The sequence below is a fragment of the Rhipicephalus sanguineus genome, unplaced genomic scaffold (assembly GCF_013339695.2).
Source record: "Rhipicephalus sanguineus isolate Rsan-2018 unplaced genomic scaffold, BIME_Rsan_1.4 Seq239, whole genome shotgun sequence".
NCBI lineage: Eukaryota > Metazoa > Arthropoda > Arachnida > Ixodida > Ixodidae > Rhipicephalus > Rhipicephalus sanguineus.
The window spans coordinates 70684-81128 of NW_023614840.1; positions in this window are offsets into that span (position 1 = coordinate 70684).

Here is a 10445-nt window from a genome sequence, read left to right on the forward strand (position 1 = left end):
CCCGCGAGTTCATTCGAGATGCTGCATTTCGTTTGACGACCTCCTTTGGTATGCTGGCCCAAGCGTCCACGATCCACCTAGAGCACTGCTAGAGAGGCCCATTTCAACTGTCCTGTAGCCGTCACTTTCGGGTCTCTTAAATCATGTCTGTGAAAGACTTCTTAATATAAATCGTCGAGCGGTTGCAGCTGGGATGTCTTCCCTCCAGGAACGATGAATTTGGTGCAACATTCATGCAGCAGTTTTTTCTTGGAATCGGCGAGCTGACAACAAAGAGCATCCAGCCCAAGTAATGATGGGAAACCCAGCTGTGCTACAGGCCACCGACTTTGTCCAATCAAGCAGCAGTGTTTCATTGACCCACCCTTTGTTCAGGCATCGTGCAACATTTTCTGGCAGTGTTTTTCGCTTGAACACCACAGGGAGTGGGAACTTGCGACCATCTGTTGCACACAATAACGTTATAGTGACCCACGTCTCCTCGTTCAACTGCGTGTTACGGGTACAGCAAATGAGAAGTCACCAACTAGCCCTGCAACATGTTTTGTTAAGTTGAGAGAGGTAACTTAGTGCAGATAACCCATTGCGACACGCATTATGATTGACTGTCTATAAATGCATGGAATTTACATAATATGATACCAAGGGCCTGGAGATCACATTTAATGCAAGTGGAAGTGTAAGAGTAAAGTATAGTGTATATCACTGCAATTATAATTGTAATTACACTGTGAGTCATGCTGTATTTCTTCATAAGCAGAATTCACCGACCCACTCAAATTAGTTGCGCTAATTATCTGCTGGCAGTGAGCATTCTTAGAAAGTTAAAAAAAAATATTTAGCAATTGCTGAAACGCCTCGCATCCAATGTATCGTTAAGACGCGGTACTGCCTTCACCAAAGCGATCGCGTGTTGCAAAATATTTTAACCAGAAGTGATATAAAAGAATTTTAGGCAACAAGAATCTTAAAGGCTCGTTCACACCGGCGACTAGCAACATTCGCGCGACTAAGTTGGTCGCAAACGGTCGCAAATGGCCGTTTCGGTCGCAAAGCAACTGCTTTTTCTCAGTCGCTCGCTGCTCGATTTTTCAGTCGCGCGACTGCAGTCGCCAACCTCTGAATCAATCAGATGCGCAGGAACAGGACTTCAGCCTATTTTACGGGGCAACGGCAATGCAAGCTGTATATGAGCAGATGTGAATTCTATATGGCAACGTATATAGGTCGCACGCAGGTGTGAACATCGGTCGCTTTGAGTCGCTTTTTGACCACCAGTCGCAAACGGTCGTGCGACCGTTGCTAGTCGCCGATGTGAACGAGCCTTAATGCTCTGTGTTCCTTCTTTGCTAATAGTGCACGGGAATGGCAAAAGTAAGTCGCATCTCCCCATGAGGATGCCTTAATTGTCGCAAAGACATGAAGACAACTACACAAAAGGAAACAGACACTGACTCCTCTATTGTGTCATTTCATTGTCCATATACTTAGTGCTAATTTATCCCTACCACAATGCAAGGATAACAATTATTCTAGGAAAGCAGGATATCGGCGGCCGATCCGAAAGACGCGGGTTCTACCCGGCTGCGGCGGTCGCATTTTAAAGGGGCCCTGCAACACCTTTCTGAGTTATATTGGAATAGTCTCATTATTGACGTATGACTCTTCACGAGTCATATGCCGCAAAAATTTTTTGAATCCGTCAAGTCTAAGTGGTGTTACAAAATTTTAGAAATCACGTTCCGCAGCTTTCTCCCTCTGCTCAACGCCGCCAGCGCGCGGAAAGCTGCGCGGGGCGTGGAGGGAGGGAGCGCGGAGGTGCGAGGCTCCGCCCAAGAGTTACATCAGCGCCGGCGGAATTTTTTTTTCTTCATTTTTTTCTCTCTGGCGTCTGGGCTCAACCACGTGGTCTGTGGCGCCACTTCCGGTCGGCTTGCGTGGTCCTCGTCGAGCGGAGCCCATCGCACCGTGTATCGCGCGTGCTTGAAAACTGCGAGTCGGTTTGCTAATGTTGGGTGTGCACCTCGAACTGCCGTAGTGTTTTCATCGCTCTGCCAACCATGGACGCAAACCTGCGTGGCCGTTTGGAACGAATGACAGCTGAGATGGGTTTCGACCCATACATCCCATACGCCGCCTCGTCGCACTGCTCGCGCTTGAATCGTATTCAACACGGCAAAGCGCGTGCACCCTTCTCCTAGTGGCGGTACTTCGATGCTGTTTGCTCTTCGAATGCGGGCGCACAGCGAGTGCGGGCTGACAACAAAGAACTAAAGACTAGAAGAAAGGATCGTGGGGCATCGGGCCGGCGCAGACCCATCCCCCGGCTGTCTGCAGCTACCGTGAAAATGCGAGTCTGCTTGGTTGCTGTGTCGCGGTTTCTCAGGAACGTGAGACTACGGGGAGGATACGCCGAGGTACGGCTCGATGACATACTGAACAGACAGCGAACGGGACTCTCGCCATACAGCGAACACAGGTATCCTAAACTAGCCGGCGCCAGCATTGTTATCGGATAAATGCTGCACCCCTGCCTCGGTCGGTCGTGAGAACGTGCCGACGATGCAGTTTCCAGCTGACGAGGCAACACTCGAACGGCTGCCACTCTCAACGGCAACCGGCGATGGTCAAAAGCACAGAAATATTCACGATTTTGGCACTGCGCATGGTGAAGAAAACGCAACCACGCAACTAGAGCTGTCGGTGAAACCGGAAGTGCTAATATTAATGTTTGTCCGGTGTTTTAACGGCATAACACAATATAAACATTCATATTATCTATTCTAAAAAGAGACAGGGCGTGCAAACACGGACACAAGAAAGAGATCAGGACACCACAAACGCCGACTAACAACTGAAGGGACGCACAACGGCTGAAAGAAAGGCACGAAAACTTATCTGCGCATGCCCATGCAACCGGCGAACCTATCAATCCGGCACGCGTGGCGGTCTACGTGGAAGATAACTGTTAAGGCATTTGATTTCATCTTTATGCAAGTTAATCGACGGTTGGCTCACGCATGCGCTACCACTATTCTCGATATGCCATGCTTCAATCATCAGGCGCGTTTCTTCATTTCTATGCCGGTACAACACTGCGCATTCATCGAATTTTGGCGTGCACTTACAATCTCGACAATGTAAAGATAGATTACAAGGTGAGCCTCCTGTTAGCGATCTCTTATGTTCCAACAATCTCTGGTTAATGCATCTGCCCGTCTGTCCTACGTAGAAGCGGCCGCAGCTGAAAGGGACCTTATACACCACACTCGTACGGCAATCAGTGAATTTGTTGGTGTGTTTTACGAAACAATTATCGGTCCGCTTCTTGTCTTTTACTCGCTCATTCTTCCTCTGCACAGCGGCACAAATCTTACCTAGCTTATTGGCAGCCGTGCCCCGCCACGGTGGTCTAGTGGTTATGGCGCTCGACTGCTGACCCGAAGGTCGCGGGATCGAATCCCGGCCGCGGCGGCTGCATTTCGATGGAGGCGAAATGTCTGAGGCCCGTGTACTTAGATTTAGGTGCACGTTAAAGAACCCCAGGTGGTCGAAATTTCCGGAGCCCTCCACTACGGCGTCTCTCATAATCATATCGTGGTTTTGGGACGTTAAACCCCAGATATTATTATATTACTTATTGGCAGCCGTGAAAACAACATTAACGCCGTATCTACTTCCTACTTTCTTTAGCCTGTGAGATATGCAATGAATGTACGGAATACCTACGACACGTTTCTTCCTATCGCTTTCTGCAACCATGCTGGACTTAACACAATAGACTTCTTTAAACGCTCAGCGACCGTGGCCACTGCATCACGAGGATACCCTACATCTAAAAGACGCGTAACCTGTGCGCTAAAGCTATCACTCATTTTGTGCTCACACGACTTGGTGAGGGCTGACTTAAGGCAAGACATGGCGATGCCGTTTTTTACAACCTTCGAGTGGCTTCGACGACAAATTTTAGAATGAATACGTACCAACTAGCTCAGCTCTCTGTTATTCTAAGCTTCATATATCTACTTATTGAACTCAAAACGAAGGTAATAATTAGAGGCCGGATTTTTAGGCCCTAAAAATCTCGTTTTAGCGCCAAAAATAGGCAGGCAAAGCAACGTTTTAGGCTTCCAAAATAGTAAGTATAGGCACAATAAATTTCCACATAAATGCAAATAATTTGAAACGAAGACGGGCGCGAGCTCTATCTACGAAAGGAAAACAAAAATGTTCTTGCTTAAGATGGCACAAAGGCGTTAAACAGTTGAACATAGCCGTGCAATGTGCTTTGTCCCGCACGCGGTTCGCAGAACACGGTCACTCCCGTGTTCTGCACGGTGAGTCAAGATTCTAACGTCAAATCAACATACTCCTGGGTGTCTTCTCGGCATGACTGAGAAGGGCAGAGCACGAGCAGGTAGCCAGATCGCTAAAACACCAGAAGGGAGGGATTCCTCCTATTGTCCGGGTCGAATCGCGTAGAGCAAATTTCTCCCCTGCCAGTGAATCACTGGCGTAGCCAGGGGGAGGGGGTTCAACCATAGATAGGGTGGCCACCCTACCATAGAGTTTCCTAAAATTAACTAGAGGGGACTCTGGCGCTGCGATCGTTCAGCTACTAGGCAGACACTCTAGTGGCGACGCTAGTCGTAGGTCTCAAACTACTGAGAGTTGTGTTTGTTGACTTTCACATATTTCCTTTGTGTTTATAAGATTTTTTCTGTTAGTTATTCTGAGTTTTTCTTATAGTTTTTCTTGTGTGTAATTAAAATATGTTTGCTGTGCCTACCTGCGCCTTCTCAATCTATCTCCAGCGCACACGCCTCCGAGATCGGTGACAATATATATATATATATATATTATATATATATATATATATATATATTGTAAAACAGCGCTAAAAGACAAGTGTTGAATATTGGCTAGTTGGTTCGTCGTACTTGAACTGGTATAGCGCATTATGGGGAAAGAGGAAACAGCCGAGCAGACCGACACAAGAGAACCGTGTCGGTCTGCTCGGTCGTTCTTCTTTCCCCGTAATGCGCTATACCAGTTCAAGCAATAAGACGAAGACACGAGAAGGAGGACCACACAGGACAGGCGCTGGGCTAACAACTGTTCGGTTTTGTGCACAAAGGAATAAATACATTTAGTCCATCTGCGCGCGTAATCGCAGATAGTTGTCACTTCTTTCAAGCAGGCTAAATTCGCAATCATGAAGACAGATAGATGGGGCGGCAATGCAAACATCATGGTTGTACTTAATGTGAAAAGCTTTATGAGTTTGGTAGGATGCGATCGGCGCGTGCTCTAGTTTGGTAGGAGACCGCTAGAGGGCCGCGCCTATATATAGAGTTACTGTATATGCTACCTTTAGGTTATACCTAAAGGTAGCATATACAGTAACTCTAATAGCGCTCGCTCTTGGCGCGCTTCCTTTCTTTCGCCGGTCGTCACTCAGTGCGCTTCGATACCGCTACCCTGCTACTATGAACACCGTAGAAGACAAGGCGGAGCGGAGGGCTGGCAGAGTGGCTGCAGTGCGGGCTCGCCGTCAAGACCCTGCGGTGAGAGCTCGTGAAGCGGTAGCGGCGTTATACTCAAAGGGAAACGTTCCCTTGAGCCTAACGTCATATATGACTAAAATAAAATCGGGGGAAACCCTCCTTGTGGTTCGTAGAGCTCTTAAACAAAATCATCATCTACCCCATAGTAAATAATAAAACATTGTGTATATACTGCCTCAATATGTAAATAATAAAATGTTGTGTATGTACTGTATATAACCACACCACACCCCCTGTGTCACGTCTTTGTATGACGATCGAGTACGGAGGATTCGCGGTTTACCAGATTTACCTCCGGAGCTTCGCCCACTCATCATCATTCACTTCGTGGATATGACCTATTTGGGGATCTACAGTGTTTACGCAATTCTGATGTGGGCATGCGCAAAAGCTGATGCAAAGCCCTGCGCGCTAGCAGACGACTCTCGCTCTCCTAGCGCGACTGCAGCGCTGTGGTGGCGGGTGTGGCGAGGAGTTGCGCGAGGAGTTGCGGAACTGAAAAGTATCTATAAACTTCAATAAAACGTCCTGTTGGGCGTGTTTGTGATCTATCACAGACGACATTTTTAGCGCATAAGTGGAAAAGAAGGAATGTTAAGAAAAGAACACAGTGCACAGGGCGAGCGCAACTGACTTTATTTCGGGAAAAAATCAAGAAGGAGGCGGCTGCGATGTGCGAGGACCTTGGTTTGACCATAATAGCAAAAGGAGTTAGAGGCTGTACGTGTGGTTCTTTTACGTGTGGTTCTTTAAGCAAAATCCCACAAACCGGCAATTCCATTCCGCACTATTGTCAGCGAACGTGGTTCGTGGCAGCAGCTCGTTAGCCAGCAGAAGCAGTTATTAAGCTCAGTACTCATCAATGACCCGTTCAAAACAAAGTTCTAAAGATATTATTACATTCATCCATAGTGGGGGTTCCATTGGTCACTGTTTTTCAATAGACGTAGATTCGTTCTACTCCGTGCCCCAAAGAGAAGTGCTTACATCTGTTCAGGGTTATAGATTATTAGATGCGAAGCAGCTCTTTGACTAGCCTGTACGTGTAACGCTGTCCCTCCGTGCGTCCGTACGAACGCGCCGCAACGCGCTCCCCTCGCCGCAGGTGTTGGAGCGGTGCCAAGTAGGTCACGCCCAAGGAGGTTGGTCACGCCGCAGCTGCGTGTGACGTCACGCTCCCCTCGCAGTGCGCGCTGACGTCACTCTCTCCCTCACCTGCCGCGCGCTCGCCGCAGCGCCAGGCTAAAGTGAGCTAGAATAGGGTAGTGGGCTCACTCGCCGGCCGGCGCTATGCATTGCGGTGACGCCGCCAATGTCACAAAAACGTGCTTCGGCGCGCCTCCGCGGCGCGGCGCCACCGTCGCATCAAATGTAGTGACCGTTGGCGCTGGGGCAGTTGCTGGCTGTTTGGAGGGCGGTCGGTGTGTGCGAGTTTTGGTTTTTTGAGAACTCTTCGGGCTTTGAATCCTCAATCTGCTAGGTTCTTCTGCAACAGCGATGTGGCCTGACAAGCAGTGACCGTCTCACGAGGTTAAAATGCTTCCGCGGCGGCAAAACCACTGTTTTGCGCCAGGCTGTCGGACAGGTTAGTCCACGTGAAGGGCAGCACGAAGCCGTCTTTGTTAGCGTTCCGAAGGATACAGCCCTGAGGAAGCCCTGGGAAAGGAATTTGCATGGAGCGGACAAAGCACTGGACGACACATCTGCAGTGTGTCAACTTCATTTTGAGCCGAAGTATGTGCTACGGTACTACGTACTATATAATCGAAGGAACGAAGTGCGCACACCACGTGGGAAAACCTTGCCTACGAGAGGACGCTGTGCCTACAATCCTGCCTAACTTGGCGTCGTTTTGACAAAGAAGACACCACGAGAAAGACCGACCCGAAAGAGAAAGCGATCGGGAAGCGTTCAAGGCGAGAAGAAGGTACGTTCTCGTACCATGGTGATAGTGTTCAAGCAACTGTGCCCAATATATAATGAATAAATGTTCATGTACTTGTACCCAGTACCTAGGAGAGTGGCTTCCTGTTTTTCTTATCTGTGGATTTTTACAGTGTTTGCATAGGAATATTCAGTGCAGAAACAGCCAAATTACAGAGCCAAGGTACTGGAGATCTGCAGAAAGAATGAGCAGCTCCAAGTTTTTTAAATGCTGTGGAATGTATAACATTAAGAGCTCGTGGTAAACTCCCGAGTGTGTGTCAAGGTCAGCATCGACAATAATTTCACACGCTCGTAAAAGGCGTGCTTGACGAAATAGTGCCGAGAAATGCAAAGAATCCAGTTTACAATTGATAGCCGCAAAACGCGTAAGCTTTGAAAAGTTTGCCATCGCCGTTTATCACTCGTAAGAGCAATTTATATGCATCTCAAATTTGCGCAGCATCCCTTGAATGCATCGAGTTTCTGCATGCGCGTTCGCGTGAGTTACGGCGACAGAGTTTCAGAAAAGAATGTTTTCCGCAGCGTTACTCGCACGAGTACTGACGGTCTTCGGTGTGGTTTCATTTACATCAGATTAAATAGCTAACAGCAGAGGTGCACACCATGCTACAGTGTTCTATTTCTATGGTTACCATGCCTTACGCGCGCATGTAGGCCACCGCACCTAGCCTCGCCTAGTTTTCTTTATTTTTTATTGTCTCAGCGGACAATCAGCATCACCGTTTACACTGCCGAAATTCGCGTACATTTCCGTCCAATGCATATGAATAACAGCGCCACGAAAAAGCATGACTTCAGTTTGCGCACAACGCCTCCGTCAGGCAGTGCCCTACATTTAAGTCGCTGGTGGCGCCACCACACACTGTGACATACCCGGCGTCAAGCAGGGGACCCCAGCAAGCCCACTACCCTCTTCTACTCACTTTAGCAGCGCGCCCGCAGCTGCGCCTCGTCCGTTCGCCCGCAACGCCTGCCGCTACCCGCCGCTCGCTACACCGCCGACTCGTCGGTTCACGCGCAAAAATTAACACACCGTCTCCCAAAGGGAACCCGATGGCTGCGAAGCAGCAGCGTTGGCACGGGTGGCTCACGTAGGGTTGAACGGTGCCAACGCGGGTGCTGCGGGTGAGCGCTGGAAGATCCGTTTGAAGCGATGTCTGGCGTAGGTCTTGTCGTTTCTTCAGAGTGGACCACGGGCGCTGACTCGGAGGAGCTGGCGCGTTAGCGTCGTTCAACCCGTGACGCCACCCGTGCGCACGCTGCCTGCTTCGCCATCCCAGGGTTCCCTTTGGGAAGATGGTGTTAATTTAATGGTGTGGTCCAGTTTCAGAATTCAGCAGGCATGTCTGTGCACAATTTTATGTGTTTATAAACTTTACCTCAAGTCCACGTTTGTCTCTTAAAGGATCGCTTCATGTACAACGCTAACGTGTCTGCATTGGTTGTTGCGTGTTGCCTGTGCCGTGGCCTATGCAACATTTTTCTGGCAGCATTTGATAACAATAAGGTTTTTATTGTACTTGACGACCAGGTTTCCCTAATAGCTTTTAGATATGTGGATGATTTTTTAGTCATTTTAAAAACTAACACCAAAGTTTCCTTGCACCACTTCGTTACCACATTCTAACCACCTTTCGCCAACATGGTCAAGGTTCGACCTTTACCCATGAACTTTATGGATCCATCCAGTTTTTAGATGCGAAGCATCTTATGGCGGAGTTCAAACCGGTGGTGTGCGGGCGTGACCACCCTTATGTGCATGCGCAAACCCTCTCCACACATCCTCTCCATCTCTCCTCTTCCCCCTCTGCGCTTCCCATTTCCTCCTCTCCACTCCCCCTCTGAAACGCGGGCTCGACATGCCGAAACGCTGCTTCGCATCGCCTCATGGTCAGTGGCGGATCCAGAGGGGGGGCGGTAGGGGCGATCGCCCCCCGCCCCCCTTCCCTCTAGTGCCTGCGTCCATTTCCTATGTCAGGTTGCCCCGGCTACCACTGCCCAAACCGCGGAGGAAGCCGAATGGCTAGAGCGTCCGTTTCCAATGCGGAAGCTACCGGGTTCGATTCCCAGTGCCGCCGGACACCCGCCGGTTTTTCTGAAGAATTGCCCCAGACTGGCAGTTTGTGTTCTGGGCACTCTAGATGGTGCCTTCGTCTTTCCTCGAACTTCTTTTACCCCGTTTTCATCTTTTCCAACGACGATGAGCCTCTGTTCTGCTATTTTAATCCCCCTGGACAGGAGGGTTGAGATGATGTTCTCGACGAGAGACAGTTACTATCTTGTGCTTTTCTCTTCTTCTTTATCCAAGAATTTCATCTCCTCAACCCCTTGCTTCCTCAGCAAAAATGGGTGGCCGTTTAAAGGAGTATTGACAAAAAGTTTGGTTCTTGTTTTTCTACGACTCACTTATTACGGATGGAAAAGCTCGTTTCCTCGAGCGCGCGACGGTTAATTATTTGTAGATGGTTTTATAGCACCCAGCCGCAGTTTCGGTTTCAAAGAGCGCGGAGTGAACACAGAATAGTTATCATCTAAATAGTTATGTGTATGGAGAGGGCAGACACCGTACCGCAAAGAGACAGCGAGAGACACACTATGCGACCACCCTCCCTCCCTGGCCACCCCACCGGCTACAATGGAATCGAACAAGCCGGCCCAGCGCGTCGTCATTCCATATGTGCCGGGCATCAGTGAACAGCTCTTCAGGGTCTTCGGAAAAGCGGGGTCACGGTAATTCACAAACCGGAATCGACGCTCACCCGCTTGCTACCGAGGCCGAAAGACCGACCATCACCAAGGCGTAGTCTACAAGGTGTGTTCTGAGTGTCCAGCCAGCTACATAGGCGCGAGCAAGTGTTTCCCGGAGAGAATACGCCAACCCAGAACGACGTCAGGAAGATGGAAGCGCAGCGCAGCGCTCTTGCTGAGTAC